General features: G+C 43.3%; 1 non-coding gene and 1 pseudogene across 1 annotated transcript; both read right to left on the minus strand.

Annotated features, from left to right (window-relative positions):
* Positions 1–345: 345 nt before the first annotated feature.
* On the minus strand, positions 346–452 carry LOC115032281 (U6 spliceosomal RNA). Its single transcript, XR_003837921.1, has one exon. It is a non-coding gene; the product is annotated as a U6 spliceosomal RNA (small nuclear RNA).
* A 1,803-nt stretch (positions 453–2,255) lies between these two features.
* Positions 2,256–3,479, minus strand: LOC115032122 (glyceraldehyde-3-phosphate dehydrogenase pseudogene; annotated as a pseudogene).
* Positions 3,480–9,263: the final 5,784 nt, after the last annotated feature.

Here is a 9,263-nt window from a genome sequence, read left to right on the forward strand (position 1 = left end):
GAAAAAGTTCACAGTCATTATAAGGAGGAGCTTTTACAAAGAATAGGAATTATTAAATCTATTAAAATTTAAAATAAATATTTATAATAGTTACTAATATGTAGTTATACAATAAAGGTATATCAAATTTAAAAGTCCATATAATTACATTTCTTTGAAATTTTAGAAAAACTCTACAGCAAAAAATATGGAAAATAATGTAAAAATAAATAAAGAAAAAAATCAAAATACAGTTTTGGTTAGTACAAGTCTTTGATTTTTTTTTTTGATCATGTAAATATGTTTTTGTATTATTTGGGACCCTGCTTATGTGATCCAACAGGAGACATTCTTTTTTTTTTAATTAAAAATACGGAACACTTCACTAATTTGCGTGTCATCCTTGCGCAGGGGCCATGCTAATCTTCTCTGTATCATTCCAATTTTAGTATATGTACTGCCGAAGCGAGCACCAACAGGAGACATTCTTATATTTAAAAAACTCTGGGTGTATTAGTTATTTGTTCTCTTGTTGTGCTAAAATATCCTGACATAAACAACCTAAGTCCATCTGTGGTGGTAGAAAAGTAAGGATCGCTGAAGCTGGAGGCAGCCCATAATGTTGCACCCCCAGTCCAGAAGCAGAGAGTAATGAGTGCTTCCATGTAGCTGGCTTCCTCCTCTACAGGGAGTGCAGGACCAGGGCCAGTGTGATGCTTCAACCTCCTCCCCACCCCCCAGGGCTGGTCTTTCTAGTTCATACTCTAATCCTTGCAGGGAGCCCAGAGGATTACCCTAGGTGATGCTATATCCTGTCAGACAATCAGTGATAATCAGCACAGTGGGTTACATAGGATTGCACTGACATGGGAGTCAAATTCCAGATCACCTAGGAGCAGAAAGCATAATGCTGTTTACCAGGCTCCATGTGCTGGAGAGAGAGGAAACACAAGTAGATGCTGACCAAGGAGTACAAAACTTCAGTTAGGAAGAATACATTCAAAAAGTCATATTACACAAAACATTGACTAGAATTAAGAACCATATTTTTACTTTTCTTTTTTTATCGGATATTTTCTTTATTTACATTTCATATGTTATCCCCTTTCCTGGTCCCCCCTTCCCCAGTCCCCGAAATTCCCTATCTCATCCTCCCTCTCCTGCTTCTATGAGGGTGTTCCCCCACCCACTCCTGCCTTGCTGCCCTTGAACTTCCCTTCACTGGGGCATAGAGCCTTCACAGGACCAAGGGCCTCTCCCCCCACTGATGCCTGACAAGGCCATCCTCTGCTACAAATGCGGCTGGAGCCATGGGTCCCTCCATGTGTACTACTGGGTTGGTGGCTTAGTCCCTGGGAGCTCTGGGAGGGTCTGGTTGTGATTTTATTGTCCTTCCTATGGAGTTGCAAACAGTCCTTTCTCTAACTCCTCCATTGGAGACCCCGTTGGGGACCTGTGCTCAGTCCAGTGGTTGGCTGTGAGCATCTACCTCTGTATCTGTCAGGTTCTGGTAAAAACCTTCTCAGGAGACAGCTCTATCACACTCCTGTCAACATGCACTTATTGGCATCCACAATAGTGTTTGGGTTTGGTGACTGTATATGGGATGGATCCCCAGGTGGGGCAATCTCTGGATGGCCTTTCCTTCAGTCTCTGATCCACATTTTGTCTCCGTATTTGCTCCCGTGAATATTTTGTTCCCCTTTCTAAAAAGGACCAAAGCACCCACACTTTTGCCTTTCTTCTTCTTGAGTTTCATATGGTCTGTGAATTGTATCTTGGGCTAATATCCACTTATCAGTGAGTGCATACCATGTGTACTCTTTTGTGATTGGGTTACCTGATTCAGGATGATATTTTCTAGTTCCATCCATTTGCCTAAGAATTTCATGAATTCATTATTTTTAATAGCTGTGTAGTACTCCATTGTGTAAATGTACCACATTTTTCTGTATCCATTCCTCTGTTGAAGGACATCTGGGTTCTTTCCAGCTTCTGGCTATTATTTATAAGGCTGCAATGAACATAGTGGAACATGTGTCCTTGTTATATGTTGGAGAATCTTTTGGTTATATGCGAAATTATCTTCTTGAAAATTGCTGAGAGTAGTAGATATTAAATGTTCTTCCTGTGAAAATGGTATGTGAAATAATGCAGAAGTTCATTGACTCTATTCAGTCTTTGTATGACATAAATATATCTCTCAAAGTATTACATGAACATGATAAACATATACAATGTTTATTGACTTAAAATTAATTTTTTTGGAGTTTTTTTTTGGGTGCAGCAAACTTTATTGATGGTATACAAGAGAGTAGGGAGGGCTCCCTAGATCCCTCCTTTTATGGGGGTCTAAGGTGGAAATTGTAAGGGAGATGCTCAGTGTTAGGGGCCAAGTTGGGATAGGGACTCCTCAGCAACTGAGGGCCTCTCTCTTGCTCTCAGTGTCCTTGCTGGGGTGGGTGGTCCAGGGTTTATTACTCCTTGGAGACCATGTAGGCCATGAGGTCCACCACCCTGTTGCTGTAGCCGTATTCATTGTCATACCAGGAAATGAGCTTGACAAAGTTGTCATTGAGAGCAATGCCAGCCCCGGCATCCAAGGTAGAAGAGTGGGAGTTGCTGTTGAAGTCGCAGGAGACAACCTGGTCCTCAGTGTAGCCCAAGATGCCCTTCAGTGGGCCCTCAGATGCCTGCTTCACCACCTTCTTGATGTCGTCATACTTGGCAGGTTTCTCCAGGCGGCACATCAGATCCACAACAGACACATTGGGGGTAGGAACAGGGAAGGCCATGACAGTGAGCTTCCCGTTCAGTTCTGGGATAACCTTGCCCACAGCCTTGGCAGCACCAGTGGATGCAGGGATGATGTTCTGGGCAGCCCCACGGCCATCACGCCACAGCTTTCCAGAGGGGCCATCCACAGTCTTTTGAGTGGCAGTGATGGCATGGACCGTGGTCATGAGCCCTTCCACGATGCCAAAGTTGTCATGGATGACCTTGGCCAGGGGGGCTAAGCAGTTGGTGGTGCAGGATGCATTGCTGACAATCCTGAGTGAGTTGTCATATTTCTTGTGGTTCACACCCATCACAAACCTGGGGGCATCGGCAGAAGGGGCAGAGATGATGACCCTTTTGGCTCCACCCTTCAAGTGGGCCCCGGCCTTCTCCATTGTGATGAAGTCGCCAGTAGACTCCACGACATACTCAGCACTGGCCCCACCCCATTTGATGTTAGTGGGGTCTCGCTCCTGGAAGATGGTGATGGGCTTCCCATTGATGACAAGCTTCCCATTCTCAGCCTTGACCGTGCTGTTGAATTTGCCGTGGGTGGAGTCATACTGGAACATGTAGACCATGTAGTTGAGGTCAATGAAGGGGTCGTTGATGGCAACAACCTCTACTTTGCCATGTGGAGAGCAGAAGGCAGCCCTGGTGACCAGGCACCCAATACGGCCAAATCCATTCACTCCGACCTTTACCATTTTGTCTACGGGAGGAGGCTGGCACTGCAGAAGAAGATTCGGCTGTCTCTGGAACAGGGAGGAGCAGAGACTAAAATTAATTTTTAAATGAGATGTGACTTTAACAATTAGAGCTAGTTCTACTTTTAAAAATACTTGTGAAACAATATTTTCTTGTCCTATTTGTATCCCTAGTCTTTTCTTCCATAAACTCCCAACAGCTCAAAGGATAAAATTTTTATGGAGAAGGGTCATAAAAGACATTCTTAGGAATCTGAGGAAGGCTCAGAATTCACTTGAAAAATCACTACTTACCCATGCACACTAGCGTTTACTCAAGAACCTGATAAGCAAATGAAGCACATGCCAGATAAATAGGAAGGCAACAGCATGTATAAGACATTGGGAAAATTAGTACTTCAGGGAAATGCAAATCAAAACAACCCTGAGATTCCACCTCACACCAGTCAGAATGGCTAAGATCAAAAATTCAGGTGACAGCAGATGCTGGTGAGGATGTGGAGAAAGAGGAACACTCCTTCATTGTTGGTGGGATTGCAAGCTGGTACAACCACTCTGGAAATCAGTTTGGCGGTTCCTCAGAAAAGTGGACATAATACTACCAGAGGATCCAGCAATACCTCTCCTGGGCATATATCCAGAAGATGTTCCAACCGGTAAGAAGGACACATGCTCCACTATGTTCATAGCAGCCTTATTTATAATAGCCAGCAGCTGGAAAACCCAGATGCCCCTCAACAGAGGAATGGATACAGAAAATGTGGTACATTTACACAATGGAGTACTACTCAGCTATTAAAAGGAATGAATTTATGAAATTCCTAGGCAAATGGATGGATCTGGAGGGCATCATTCTGAGTGAGGTAACATATTCACAAAGGAACTCACACAATATGTACTCACTGATAAGTGGATATTAGCCCAAAAACTTAGGATACCCAAGATATAAGATACAATTTGTTAAACGCATGAAACTCAAGAAGAATGAAGACCGAAGTGTGGACACTGTGCCCCTTCTTGGAATTGGGAACAAAACACCCATGGAAAGAGTTACAGAGATAAAGTTTGGAGCTGTGAAGAAAGGATGGACCATCTAAAGACTGCCATATCCAGGGATCCATCCCATAATCAGCTTCCAAACGCTGACACCATTGCATACACTAGCAAGATTTTGCTGAAAGGACCCAGATATAGCTGTCTCTTGTGAGACAATGCCGGGGCCTAGCAAACACAGAAGTGGATGCTCATAGTCAGCTATTGGATGGATCACAGGGCCCCCAATGGAGGAGCTAGAGAAAGTACCCAAGGAGCTAAAGGGAACTGCATCCCCATAGGTGGATCATTATTAGGAACTAACCAGTACCCCAGAGCTCTTGTCTCTAGCTGCATTTGTATCAAAAGATGGCCTAGTAGGCCATCACTGGAAAGAGAGGCCCATTGGACTTGCCAACTTTATATGCCCCAGTACAGGGGAATGCCAGGGCCAAGGGGTGGGGGTGGGTTGGTGGGGGACTGGGGGGGAGTGTATTGGGGAGTTTTTGGATAGCATTGGAAATGTAATTGAGGAAATTACCTAATTAAAAAAAAATAAAGTCTATCCTCTTATTTGGCCAATTGCTTCTCCTGAGGCTGACTACCAAGGTCCAGCTATCAACATATAGAAGTCCAGCAATCAAAAGCCCCTTTTGGCTCACCTAATTCACATTTCCAGTTAAAATCAAACACTTCATTCTGACACGGGGCTTCCCCTTGTACCTTTATATACTGCCATTTTCCCATGTGTCACCTCTCTTTGCAGGAGCAGTTCTTTGTCCCCCAACCCTGGGAACAAATACCCCTCCTCTTTTACCCTTGTCCCCTTTACTTTCCCCCTCATCCTCTGTCTTGTGTCTGTCTCTTATTCCCTGCCCTTTGTCTCTCTGGAACAAAGGAACCTCTTTTGTGTTAAGAACTTGGTCTTGCAGTGTTCTGAGCCCATAATTTTCCTTTCTATACACGACATTTACTCCCCGCTGCCAGCTTTTTCCATGATGCCCCTAAGTATCTCCCTGTTAACTTGCACCTTCCTTTGATGTTTGTTTGTTTGGATCCATTGGATTCAATTAATGTTGCCCATATGTCCATTAGCTGGGGTTTAGGGGACCTACAGTTGGCCATACTTCCAAAGAAAAGGGACTTTTTCACTTCCGGCAGCCACCATCAGCTTGCCTTAGCTCTTCAGCTGTGGGTGGGGCCTTGGGCAACATTCTCAGGATCAGGTTCAGTTTGAACCTGGAGTGCAGAAATAGACATGCTTTGGCTTGGAATTGGTGCTGACAATAGTCCCTTTGTCGTGTGTACTTTCCCCATGGAGACACGGAATGGTCATCTATTCCCCCTATGGTGGATTTGCTTCCACAAGGCAGAAAAGCAGAGATATACAAGTTAAGTAAAGAGTTTCTGTGAGAACAGACAGTAGATCTGCATGCCTTTAAGCCCAGTACTCAGAAGAAAGAGGGAAGCAGAACTCGGAGTTCAAGGCCAGCTTGGTCTACATAGTGAGCTCCAGTACAGCCAGGGTAATATAGAGAAACTCTATCTCAAAGAACCAAAAATAAAAATATAAATTAAAATAAAACAAAAATAAAATGAAAGAAGAAATAGCTCATGAGAGCGTCTTGACCACTCGTTCATGTACCTGTGAGAAGAAGAGTCAATACAGTTGAAATTCGGTTGCTGTTGTTAAAACATGCAATGAAAACTCTTAACTGCTACAAAACTTCAACACAAAACAATGTACTTCCACACAATTAAGGCAGACAATTCAGTACAGATCTCCAGTGTGGTTGAAAGGGACATGTTTGGCTTGGTCATGTGTTCATAAAAGAATACAAGTTGACAGGAATAAGCCACAGGGCAGTGGAAGACTCTGAGATGAGTAAGACAGTTCCTCTTTTGCAGATGAGGTTTACTGAGAATATCAATTATTTATCAGTTCTTCGTTTATTCTACGCTTTGACTTCATTATGTCCCCAAAGCAACCCAGGGTAGAAGCTAAAATCACTGTGATGGGAAGTAATCACTGAGAAATGTGGATTAAGGTAACTGTGATCTAATCTCTAGGACAGAGCTGGGGTTCTATAAAGCAGCAATTCTGGACCCCAAACACGGCACAGTACAGCACTGTGGTTCTCAGGTTAGAGTAGAGTTCAATGCAGAAGGGCAGGCCTCCTAATAGGCTCCTCCAGCAAAATATTCAGGAGATCATGAGAAGGGAAGACTCCATCCCCCAAATGGCACTGAAGTTTTAAAAGACATTGTACATTTCCTGTTTGTTGGTTGGTTGGTTGGTTTTCTCCTATTCTTGCTTGTTTTTATTTCTTATTTTTGGATGGATGCTTGTTACCTAATGAGAGAGAGGGGGGATGGTGGAGGAGAGAAGGTGGTGAGGATCTGTGAGGAGTTGGGTGAGGGAAAACCATAATCAGAATATATTGTAGGGGAAAAAAGCTATTTTTTCAATAAAAAATTATTTGTGTGTGTGTGTGTGTGTGTGTGTGTGTGTGTGCATATTGTCTGCATGGAGAAAAGAATGAGTTGTGGTTTCTCTGGAAGAATAACACTACATGATCTTAACCTCTGAACCATACCTCCAGCCCCTTAGGTGGCATTCGATTTAATGTGTTAAGATAAAGTCGGAGTATCCCCAAGTACAAAGAGCAGGATCAAAGCAGCGGCCACTCTCACAGATGGAGGAGGAAAACATGATCTGGTAGATGAAGGAAGATGGCTCTTGGGGAGGCTGGGTTGAGTGTTTGATAGACCAGATATGTTATCTTTGTGCTCTTAGATGGTGGGATTGCCCCTCAAGCCCAGTATTTTTATAGTGGAATGGCTTTAAACCTCACTGACTACAAGAACAAAAGGCTGATGGACATAGTTTAGTGAGTGAAAGCAGTTTCTTTTGGCTTTTGAAAACACATCTCTTAGAATATCTTCCCTCTTTAAGGTTACGGGTGTGCAATTAAAATAAATTACACTTGCCCTATGGAGTTTTTCTCAATCTACCTCTTCTCTCTTAGGTCATCTAAACTGCACTCCTTGTTAATTTCTGGAAGGGTCTATTTCATATTTCTGTATGGAGAGTTGAGAGTTGAATTGCTGAGAATGGAGAGCTGAAACTGGATGGCTAGATTGTGCCTGGGGGGCACAGTAACTACAAATCCAGCTTTTATTCATTTATTTATTTATCAGACACTCCCACTGGGTGCTGGGTACAGAACAAATGCAAAGGAAAAGAAATGCAAAGGAAAAGTGAAATGGTTGCACGCCGTCTCCCACTTTGTGCCTTTTAGCACCAGGAGAGAGAAAATGAAGAAAGGGCAGAAAGAACCCCCTTTTCCCCCAGAAAACATAAATACAATGAATAGAATGAAGAAGATAAGGTTATCTTAAGTGAGGTGGCAAGGGAGAGCCACTCTGACAGCATTTGAATTGAGCCACAAAGATTACTGTGAGTGGAATATACAACAAGAGCAAATATCAGATAAAACAGAGTGACTGAAGACTAAGGAAAAATAAAAACCAGTGTGGGCAGAGTGTAGTGAGGAGCCTAGCAGAGCAGACTCAGTGAGACAGAGACTGGATTACAGGAGGCTTTGCCTGTCCCGGAAGGGTATGAGTGCTTTATTCTGATGCACTTAAGCTTATTGGCACTTAAAGATTTGCCCTTAACATCTGGATGGAATGAAAAATGAAATGGAGGAGAGGAATAATAACACTAATATTAACATACTCAACCAGAATACACCTTAGCTTACAATCACAGCGCATCCCTTCTTTGTCTCTGAGTGTTTAGTTCCAGTAGAATTTTATGTAAGTCCCTTTTGTGACAAGAGAATCAGAAGTCCCGAAATGCTCATGTGTAGCTCTCGTTACTGGTAAAGACTTATATTACCTTTGTCCAGAGTTCTATTAACTTTGTGAACATATGCACATAAACGGTAGATGCATGTTATTGGAATGTGCATACAGAAGTAGTAAGCTAGATGTAGTGAGTTATAGAAAGAGAACAGCAATCTCTCCTGCTAAGAGCATGCATGCCACATGCTGCCAGGTTGAGATAACATGACTCAGGGTTCTATGTAGAACTGGTGACAGCATCCTCAGATTGGTCCTTTGCCTCCTCTCTTCATTAATCCGGTAAAGAGTGTAAAAAGTCCCTCCAGATGGCTGAGCAGCTGGCTTAGTGGGTAACATGCCTACCACAGATGCATGAGGGCCTGAGTTAGACTAGCCGATCCTCAGAGAAAAGGCATGGCAGTGTGTTTTAGTAGGCATAGCTATGCAGGGCAAGATAGGCAGACCCTGGAGGCCTTGCTGGTCTTTCAGTCTAGCCAAAATAGAGAGCTGCAGGTTCAATGAGAGATCTTTAGACAAAGACATCTGATGTCAACCTCTGGCCTCCACATGGTCACACGTGGGGAAGTGTACCTGTGCACCTGTGTGTGTACCACGCCCCCCCCCAAGCCCGCATAGACACATAAGTTATTCCACGAAGCTTGAGGACCGATCCAGGCATGTCACAGACTTCAGTTCTCACTGCAAAGAAATTCACAAGACACATCTGTGCAGCTCATTCTTGTTCGTGCCACCTTAAAAAAACGCTGCTTCAGATTACCCAGATTTCAATATTCCAGTTTTCTCCTCGGTTTGTAATTATCATTAGGACTCTATCGACAACAGCGTTTTGCCAATTATGCTACCGAATGCTGTGTAAAAAAAACAATTACAGATGGCAATCTATTTGGCAAATATCTT

Source organism: Mus caroli, unplaced genomic scaffold (genome assembly GCF_978045245.1).
Source record: "Mus caroli unplaced genomic scaffold, Mus_caroli_1 scaffold_9, whole genome shotgun sequence".
In the NCBI taxonomy this organism is placed as follows: domain Eukaryota; kingdom Metazoa; phylum Chordata; class Mammalia; order Rodentia; family Muridae; genus Mus; species Mus caroli.